Genomic DNA, 8,459 nt, shown 5'->3' on the forward strand with positions numbered 1-8,459 from the left:
AGCTTAGAAGGTCTTGCACGATTCGATTCCTGCTTACCCGTCCAGACGCGTCTTCCACTCTTTGCCCTTGCTCTAAACTGCTGCTCGGCTGATGCTTCACTTTCTTCAGTGCTATGCATCCCAACCTCTCCTGGGACCTAGATGGATACAAGGCATATAAAAATGATCGTGACATTTGTATTTATTTATTTATTTATTTTCGAGGTCAAATTTACATTTTTCTTTCATTTTGTAATTTAGTTATATACCCCGGTGTGTATATATATACACTACAACATATATACACATATAGATGCACAAACACATACACACATGATTTAGAGCTGCGTTGCATAAACAGTCATATCTTTGGAAGTTGGAGATGGTGTATGAAGGATTAGATCAAACTGGAGAATAAGCATGGAATGTTTCTGGAGGATCGATTTACCTCCGAACTTTTGGGGAAAATATTTTATCATTTCAAAAGCTATGGGTATATTGCAGTGCAAAGTGAAAGGTCTCATTAATTTTTCAGCTAAATCCAAACATTAAAAAAAGAAACAAAACAAACTTCACCTTCAGAGACGAAGCCTCTGAATATGGACTAAAGCCTCACGTTCCTTTGATATGAGCTGAACATCAATAGGGGTATGAGAAGCATCACCTTAAACTATAACTGTGATTTTATGCTTCTCATTACGGTCAATGGTATTATCGGTTATATATTAGAGAATGTGCTGATAAAAAAAGTTTAACTACACTTAATTTGCAGGGTTATAAATGTAGTGAGGCTGGCATCCACGAGCCTCCATGACATGGCCGTAGAGTAATTCTCCAGCCTTATTTTCCACGATGCCGCTAAGGTTGTCCTATGCTTCAATGAAATGTAACTTGAATGTTCCTACATAATCATAGATAGTTGAAAAATATCTGGAATGTAAGGGATAGATCTTCCACATCTTATTTTTACTGTTTTACGCATGCCAAAAAATTTAAGCTTTGAGGGATAAAACATGTTCTCGATGACATAAATAAAGTTAGTGTCAGGCCAGGTCTAGTACCCAGGTCTTATGACTGTCATTCTCTGTTTCTCACTCTACACCATATCATTCCACTCATTAAAAAGACCCTGCTTTTCTTAACCTGAGATGTCTTTTTTGCTTTCTGTTATAATCCTACCCATATTTCAAGATAATTATCTTTAAACCTTTTCTTGAAATCAAGTAGATTCTGATGAATATTGTAATGAATCTCATTAATTTTTTTATTATGCAAATGGATAGTTACCTTAAACTTCGGCTCTTCAAAGTATTGCTCATTCGTAGAATTATATAAGTGCATTTACTTTTTAAATTTATTAATACTTTGATTAGAATCATCTAAATGTTCTCAACAATGTGAATGAATACAAGTTAGGCAAATTGATCATTTGGGAGAAAATGCCTTTTCAATCGTTCTGATTTCAGATGAATTCTATAAGCTTTTCAAAACTGATGAGTATTTGAAAAATTAGTGCAGCTTTTAATTATAACATAGAATCCCAATTATTTGCCCTTTTTCCCTTTCCTGAGGAAACAGAAAGCTTTTCAAATAAGAAAGTAATGGAAATGAAACAAATTCTACATTTCTTAATAGGCATTTTTCACTTAGATTAGTCATAATTTGAAATTACTTCTAACAAGCCCTCCTGATAAAGATACACCCAATTTAAGTATAGAAAGTAGCGCTAAAGGAAGCACAGGATGATTGAAATTGTTTTAGAGGCTGCAAATCAAGTAGTTGTACTTTCATTGTCAAGTACGATTTTTTTAATGCAAATCAAAGAAATTTCTGGGTTGCTTTAATTGGTAGAATACATTCATTATCAAAAGTTTCTTTTTCAAGGGCATTAAATGATATGATTGAAACATGACTAATAGGTAATGTGTGAATTTTTAATTAGATGGCTTCTGCCATTCCTAAGACTTTACAAAAGGAAATTTAAGTAAAAGAATTTTAATGAAGAAAAAGATGTTTTTCTTAGAGGCTCGTGATTTATTCCTCCTCCACTATCTTTCTATGGCTCCTTTTCACCCCTGCAGTTAATTAGAGGTACTTCAAATTTAATTGCCTTTTCAGAAATGGTGCAACTCATCGCTCCGCAATATTTTGGTCCTGAACCCTCACTTCTCTGCACTTATTATCACTGAGGACTTCTTTGACCATTCCGTGTGGCTCTCTTTCCGTGTGCTGGTTTAATGGCAACATTGGTTGACCTCTCAAAGGGCCTTTCACCCAGCCGAGTTAAAATTTACAACTAGTCGTGAGCCTCAATCCCTCACGGCTAATTAGCCTTCTCAGTATCTGGGTTGGCGTGCCTTGGCCTCTCTGTAGTACTGATTATGAAATGAAGAGATTTGATGTATAGATAGAGTAATGTTAAAATTTTCCTTTGCATCGGATATCTAAATCATTATTGCTGGGACAGAGAAGTCATGTCCCATCATTCTTTGTTATTAATTATGAATAAATGATTTAGATTTATTTTTCAGTTAATGAATGGGATGTGGACTCAGAATGAGATAAGATATTCATAGATACTATCAAGTTGAAACTAGGATTGAATTCTGGTACTTTATGAGTCTGACAGATAAAGGAATTAATTTTGTGGAGATCACTGGAAAGAGAGGGTATTGACGGCATCAGGTTTAAGTCACTTTTGCCTCAATGCCTATAAAGTGGGACTACGTGCAGCCACTAGAGAGTAGGGAGAAGCCTAATCTTGCTCTTTGCACAGGACCCCTGGGGTCCTGAATACCTGAACCAAATATGCATGCCACCCATACATTCTCATGCCTGCTGCAGTGAATGAAAAAGTCCAGCAATATCTTTAGTAGTTCTGTCAGGTGAGCCATGAGAGGAATTACAAGTGAGGAAACAGATATCTATTTACATTGTTCTGATTCACTGTTTCAATCGTTTGAGTAGCTTGAGACACTGATAATAGAGAGGAGAAATAGAGTTTCGAGTTATATAATCTTTTCAAAAAAACTCTTACGACTATATTAGATGCATGCAATAATAGATCGTTAACATTGTGAAGGACCTGACACTTAACACAATGTGAGGAATATCATAGGCTTTCGGAAGATGCTTTTTTTTTGATATGACTCTATAGTCTGGTAAATTCTTCCGGTGATAGATATTTATTTCAAAAATATGCATCTAAATTGACCTTATTCTCTAAAGTAAGTTATACTTAAAATGCTGAGAGGCATGATTATTGCCACATAAGCTCACTGCACTGTGTCTTGTATGTTATGCTCCATAGTTGTTCTTTGCACATCGTTACTATCGATGGATAGTCAAGGAAAAAATGGATGATGGGAGCAAAAAGATGGGGATCCTAAGAAAGAATCAGCACGAAATGCTAGAAATCGAAAACACTGTAACGGAAGGGAAGAGTGCCTTTGACGGACTCAAGCGTAGTCTGCCCAGAAAGAGCCAGTGAACTTAAAGACATGCCAAGAGAAACTTAACAAATTAAAGTGCATTTACCATAGTCGAATTTACGTGTTTTTTAAAACACTAAATCTTAGTTTATTTTACTGCGCTTAAAGCCATCATGGTTTTTCTTTGCTTAATTAATTTGGGGAAATATTGATCTTTATTTGGGGAAAATTTAAAATATCTTACTTATCTGAAATATTTCAAATTAAGCATGCAGGCTCTTCATTTTTTTTAAAGGATTTTTTTTTTCCATCTAATTAACTAAGTCCCACTGATAAACGACAGAGCTGTGATTAAAACTCAGGTCTCACTGATGTCACAGTTTCATGTTTTAATCACCACAGCTTAAAAAAATTCAATTTAGAGATGTGATTAAAATAAAATATAACACCTCATGTAAAAATTAGAAAACTTATTTAAACTTTCTGAATCCATGCAGAACAGTGCAGTGGTTTGAAAAACAGGCTGTCTGGCTCCACCTCTTCCTGACTGTGTGTGGAACAAGTTGCTCTCTGAAAGGCAGTGTGGGGAAGTCGTTTCTAGAACCATGCGATCTGGTTCAAATCCTGATTCAACCCCTTACTAGCTTTGAGACCATGGGCAAGACACTTAGCTTCTACCTCTGTTTCCCTGTCATTAAAGAGAGAATGATAATATATACCTACGGGGCTGTTATGTGACTTAAATAATTTCAAATATTTAAAAAGCTAGACTACCAGTTTTGTATAGGTAAAGAACTCGAAGTGGTCAGTCTCATTCTTGAAACAAGAAAAAAGCTGAACAAATTGAAAATCAATTGACTTTTCTTTAGTACGTCATGGGACTAAGATTGCAGGATAAACTGCCCATTCCCAAATCTAGAGAAACAGGTGCATCCAAAGTCATAACTAACATCTTACCTGGAGCAGAAGCCACTGGTACCATGAACTGGAAGAAACACTTAAATAGTAACTTTGGCAAATTGTTGGAGGCTAAATGCAGATTAGCATGTGAGTGAGATGTCTCTGGGCCACAGTCTTAATTAGGCTCCCACACCTTCCTGGACTTTAGCTCCACGAACCAGGAGGTCAGCAGCCGAGAAAAGATAACCCCATCTTTCTGGCAGGGCAAGGAAAAAGTAACCATTTGAAATATACCCAGAGTGCCAATCATATTAAAGAGAAAAAGACTTGATTTATTTGGGGTATGGTATTGCCCCAAGTGCAGCCCCTTCTCTTCTTCCTGACTCACCAGGAAAGGTAGGGCAGGTATGGAAACACTAGTAAAGGTCACAGCTCAGGTCACAGAGATAGATTTAATCGGATTATAGACTGCTTCACTTCCGCCATGCCTCCCCTCAGAAATTGCTGCCGGGTGCTCTTAAGGACGACTTCCTAGGGAAACCCCCAAAACAAGAACACTAGAGGAATCCAAAACCCTCACACCTATAACTGGAGTAAACATTAAACAGAACTGAATTTTCAGCCTCGTTTACTTAAAACCTCCCAGTAAGGCCTTTTACCTCAGTTCCAATTGCCCGATGAGTATCTCAGCTTTCAGTTAAAAAGTACAGTATGTTAAGAGGAAAATAAAAACTGCAGTGTGAAGACAGAAAGCAAGCATCAGGACCAGATTTGGATATGATGCAGATTCTGGAGTTACCAGGCAGTGAGTTTAAAATGGAATGTGTTGCCTGTGGCCGTGCCATCCTGAACAAGCCTGATCCTGTCTGATCTTGGAAGCTAAGCAGGACCGGGCCTGGTTAGTACTTGGATGGGAGACCACCTAGGAAGATGAGGTGGTGTAGGCATAAAAAATAAAAATAAAAATAAGGGGTTGGAAGCTGTCAGGGTCCTTGCAATCTATGAGGTCAACTGAGGGTTGCCTCGCCTAAAAAAATAAATAAATACATAAAAATAAAATAAAATGGAATGTGTTCAGGGCTCAAGAGGAAGGAGTAGGTAATATGCAAGAATGTCGTAAGGGCTGGCAGCGTAGAATTGGGAATGTGTGCTCTGTTACAAGATGCCTTTGCGACCATAAATCGGTCGTGTTATTCAAAAGTGGACTTCGGTGTGTTGTAAATGCCTATTGCAACTCTAGGACGTGCATTAAAAAGTGAAAATGTTTACAGCTTTAAAAGTATTTTCTAGCAAACAATAAGTACTTATGTTAGGTTTGCTATTTGCTATTAATTAATAACAGTCAAATAAAAATCGTAATAGTTCTTAACATATAGAGTAGTTTTATAGATTAAATAAGAGTATATATATATACGCGCATATAGGGAGGTGTGTGTGTGTGTGTGTGTGTGTGTGTGTGTGTGTGTGTGTGTGCACGCACAGTATTGGTTCTGATTTCTCTGGAGAACAGACTAATATACTGGACTTGACAGATAAAGTTTAATACCCACTTCCTTTTCTAACTTCTGGTTTTCTTGGACTGGAGAGGTTTAAATCTTTGAACTTCCTCCCTTTCATTTACTATAGTAAAATTTCATCTTAGTGAAACCAGTACATATATGAATAATAATACACATATAATAAAATTATAGATTGTTATGGAATTTAAACAAAAAAGTATAATAAAGAATTTTATATAATAATAACATAAACTGCCCAAGTATTGATTTGTATATTTTAGGTAACCGCCCATACAGTTTGGAAATGTGGTCACGTCGGGTTTCGTCTCTGTCTCTAGTTCCGTCTGCGTGGCTGACCTTGGCTCCGTGAAGCGCACATGGAGATAAGGCCTGCGTTTTACATACTCCATCAGGCATGCAGTTTTATTTTGCTATCAGTAGGTGACACAATACGAAAAAAAATCCTAATCTTGGAAAAAAAAAATTATGCCTGCCTTTTAGCTACATGATCAGTGAAACCTCCAGGCAAGGGGAGCGGGTGCCTCCGTTGGTCCTTCATCTTCGGAGGTGCCGTGAGGACGCGGGATGCGGTGATAAGCGCCGCCCTCACGCCTTCCCCGCTCGCGTCAGCTCTGTTACCAGCTGTCGGGTGCTATTCGCCGGGGACTTTAATGTCCTCTGGGTCCTCATCGGCTTCTTTCTCATTTGCTCTTCTCCCTGCTCTCCTCACCCTTCCCGATACTGCCCGGTATTTCCACAGCCCCCACGTGATTCGCTTGCTCTTCCACCGTGTTCAAATCACTGGGTATTTCATTTCATTCCAATTTTTAATTTTTTAATTTTAAATGAAAATCAGAATAGCTGTTCTTGAAATGAACACTTACTATGGTCCATGATTTATGGTTGTACCCGTCAGATATTTAAATACACACACACCTCTATTTATTTGTTTGTTTGTTTGTTTATATTATCTTTCCACTGTTGAAACAAAAACATAAAGGCAAGAGCAAACCCTTTCTCCTTTCCAACCCTAGGGACCTGGTTTGGACTGAAGGAGTTTAAATCCTCAAACTCTGTCTGCCCCATTTTTACAGTGATTATAGGATAATATCTTATGCAAATTCTGATGCCTCTAGATTAACTTAAGAACAAATAAGCAGAACAATTATCATAAAGATTCTGGTGAAGCTTAGTGTAGGGGAGGCCGATCATCCATGGAGAGAGGATTCTTCTGCAGTCCTTTTCATGTTCTGTTCACGTCTGGTTTACCCCTCCAGGTCCAATCTGAGTGTGAGACACGTATTCAAGGTCTGTCACTTAGCAAAATGTCAGGGTTACCTCTGCCGTGGGTCAAAGTAACTTCCACACATTATGCTGTAAATAGAAGAGACTTTTTCCTTAGGAAGTTGGACTGTGCTGCTTCTGAAGGCTCATGAGTGTGGTTTCCACGCGCGCGTGTGTGTGTGTGTGTGTGTGCACACGCGCGTGTTCACTGCAGCAGTTAGCCTGTTGAAACTCGGAGAATCTAGGTAAAGAAATCCTTCTATGAGACAAATAATCATTTGATATCCTTGGATTATGAAAACAGTTGTAAGAAATAGGCCATTTTATTTTATTTTATTTTTCCTTGTTAACCGCAGGAGTGAGAGGGAAGCCTGAGACAGGGATGCGTACGCATAGGCTTTATTGAAAATCTGTTCTTCCAGAAAATCCTGTAAGGGAGAGAGAAATAAAGGCTAGGGAAACGGCTGAGCAGAAATGAGATCTCTGGCAAAGCTTAGCTTTTGTGTCATTCACAGGTAGCTTCTGGAATATAAATAGCAAAACCAATTGTGTCCCTTGAAACCAGATGGTCGGGCTTCAGTGTTCCTATCGTTCAGTCGTCTGCCACCGGACGGGGCAGAACCTCTCACGTTTTTCAAGGCAAACAGCTTCCTGCAGCCAAATACGGCGCTGTGGAGAAGATGGCAGGATTTAATTAGTAGCCCCAATACTCATAGCAGCAATGAGGATATTTTGGCCACACGCTAACCATTCATTCTAGCAAGGAGACGTCCTCAATGTGGTAAAGTATATCTAAAAAAATCTTGAACAGACAGCAGAATTAATGAACAAATATTGTGTTTTCACTTTGGGATCAGAAATGGGTCAGTGACACACCTGTCGCCAAACTTCCATATTGTATAAGAATTCTTAGGTAAAGGAAAAAATTAATTTTAATTTTTGTTGTAGTTGTAGAGCTGTTTACGATTAGGTGTAAGTTTGTTATGGGCGCCAAATCTAATAATCTTTTCTAAAGTACATTTTAAAGAAATTGTATCTTAAAGTGATACACAAACAGAAAATTTATTGGAAAAAAATTACCATCACACTTTTTTATATAATAATTTAAAATAAACAGATTTAATATGACTTTTGGAAATTTATAATAAGAAAATGAAAATACCACAGTAGTTGAATATATAATCTCCCTATATATATCTTTCTTCAAAAGTTTTAAATACTGGTAAAAAAGAAAAAATATTAATTGAAATGTATTATACTTATTATTTAATATAGACTAATTCAAACAAATTTTATTTTTGTTTTAGTCTTATTAGATTTTATAAACTACAGTGAAATAATTTTACTGTAATTTTAAAATCTAGGA

At 37.2% G+C, this 8,459-nt stretch overlaps 1 pseudogene; it reads left to right on the plus strand.

Moving 5' to 3' along the window:
* Positions 1–5,138: 5,138 nt before the first annotated feature.
* LOC118612699 lies at positions 5,139–5,257 on the plus strand (annotated as a pseudogene).
* The last annotated feature ends 3,202 nt before the right edge of the window (positions 5,258–8,459 follow it).

Source organism: Rousettus aegyptiacus, unplaced genomic scaffold (assembly GCF_014176215.1).
Source record: "Rousettus aegyptiacus isolate mRouAeg1 unplaced genomic scaffold, mRouAeg1.p scaffold_m13_p_16, whole genome shotgun sequence".
Lineage (NCBI taxonomy): Eukaryota > Metazoa > Chordata > Mammalia > Chiroptera > Pteropodidae > Rousettus > Rousettus aegyptiacus.